This window comes from Chenopodium album, chromosome 19, assembly GCF_948465745.1.
Source record: "Chenopodium album chromosome 19, dcCheAlbu1.1, whole genome shotgun sequence".
NCBI lineage: Eukaryota > Viridiplantae > Streptophyta > Magnoliopsida > Caryophyllales > Amaranthaceae > Chenopodium > Chenopodium album.
This window is the reverse complement of record NC_137852.1, coordinates 20,547,384-20,549,711: the sequence shown is the minus strand read 5'-3', so window position 1 is coordinate 20,549,711 and position 2,328 is coordinate 20,547,384.

Sequence of the window (2,328 nt, the reverse complement as noted above, 5' to 3'; positions counted from 1 at the left end):
TCCTGTCGGTTAGCTCTAGCAAAAAGTAGACTGTCGTCTGCAAAAAGAAGATGAGATATTACCGGGCCCCTGCGGCTAGCTCTAGCTCCATGTAACTCTCCATTTATCACTTTATCCTCAACATCAAAGACAGGGCATCTGCAACAAGAATAAAGAGATACGGGGACAGGGGATCCCCCTGTCTTAGACCCCTAGAAGGAGTCACATCACCACATACTGTTCCATTGATGATAAAAGAGTATTTAACCGAAGAGACACAGTTCATAATCAAGTTAACCCATCTCCCGTCAAAACCCATAGTGAGCAACAATTTCTTCAGAAAACCCCATTCTACCCTGTCATAAGCCTTACTCATGTCCAGTTTCAAAGCAATCGTACCCTTTCTGGCCTTACTTCTCTTTTTCATAGTATGAAATAATTCCATAGCAATGAGCGCATTATCAGTAATTAATCTGCCTGGAACAAAAGCACTTTGATTTTCTGATACAACTCCCGGCAAACTCAATTTCAATCTCATCACAATTACTTTTGAAACTAACTTATAAAGTACATTACAAAGGCTTATGGGTCAAAATTCCGAACATGAAGTTGGTGATTTTATTTTAGGGATTAAAGCAATATTAGTTCTATTAACATGATCCAAACTAGTCCGACCATTTAGAACATTGCTAACAAAATTAGTCACATCATCACCAACAATATGCCAAAATTTTTGATAAAAAATAGCATGCATACCGTCCGGTCCCGGGGTCTTGCAGGGGTGCATTTGTTTAAGAGCGTCAAGAATCTCCGCCTTTGTATATGGTTTTGTCAGGTCCAAGTTTTGTTCCAGAGTGATAGAAACCGGCACATGTTGTAGTACTTCCTGAAGAGCCTCGGTAGAAGACCCATTTGTATCGAAAAGGTCTTTATAGTACTCAGTGATAACTTTCTCCATCTGCAACTCATCTGTCTGCCAAAAATTATTCGAGTCAAACAACCTATGAATTGTATTTTTAGCTTTCCTCTGGGAGGCTTTATGGTGAAAGTAGCTCGTGTTTTGGTCTCCATCACGAATTTCAGCAACTCTAGACCTCATGAACCAATGAGCTTCTTGCTTCTCATTCAACTCTTGTAACTCTTTCTCCAATCTCACGCAAATATCACAGCTACTCTAAGAAATTGGCAATTGATGGGCTGCTCTAAGAGCCTGCTCTTTCTCTTCGATTTTAGTGCCTATATCATCAAACTTCTCTCGACTCCAAGTCATCAATTTCTTCCCAAATGTCATCAATTTCATCATAATATCAGCCCCTGCTGCTGTAGGAGTTTATAGGTACTACACAGCGGAAATAACATGAATCATATTCAATAAAGTACCTAATCCCAAGAATCACATGTATAACACACAAGACACATAATCATACCTTTGAAGCGTGAATTCTACGAAGCTATTCGACAGGCAAATCAGGGAGAGAATAGAGCCCCAAATGTTGCTCCTCTACTTAGTCCACGAGATTCGAACGAGCCGTCCACCAATACTAGATTGGTCGATTGATTGAGGAAAACCGCGATCACCACCTTTTCGGACAACCGACCACCGCACGAACCACCACCACCACGAGACACCACCGTGCACCGGGGAGGAGGTGAGAGCCGTGAGAGAGGGGAGTATGAGAGGGTTTAGATTTCGTGTTTGCTAATTCGGGTTTGATCTAAATGATCTGTAAATTGCATACTTGCAAACCTAGGCACCTAGTCTATTTATAATCTCATTATAATTAGACTAGGGCTTGAAGCCCAAAACCCTCTTCTAATCCCCATATGGCCGGCCACCTAGAGTGATGAGGCCCATGATGGGCCTCGTCCTCTAATGCTCGATCTAACCCCTTTGTGGGACCTTATAGGATCCGTCCAATTGGGCTTTGGCCTATTTTACTAGTCCAAAGATCGTAAGTACCTCTAGCTATGGCAAAACGACGACCCAAATGTCCGGACTTAATTATCTCCATAATTTGATCCAATTATATATCTAGTAATTGCACACTACGAAGACATAACTCCTTCAATCTCCCACTTGTCTGAGACAAGGGTGCAATATTCAAATTCCTTAAGTCAATGTATATGTCGATTTGATATTATGATACAACCTACATTTAAAGTCAACTCATTCAAATTGATGACATAATATGATATTACTGGGATGTAGGCAAAGATTTTAATGTAGGTTGTATCATATTACTGGGATATGATACAACCTACATTTAAAGTCAACTACATTAAACATAAATGATATCAGTCAACTCATTCAAATTGATGGCAAAGTTTAATAATTATGTTTAATGTAGG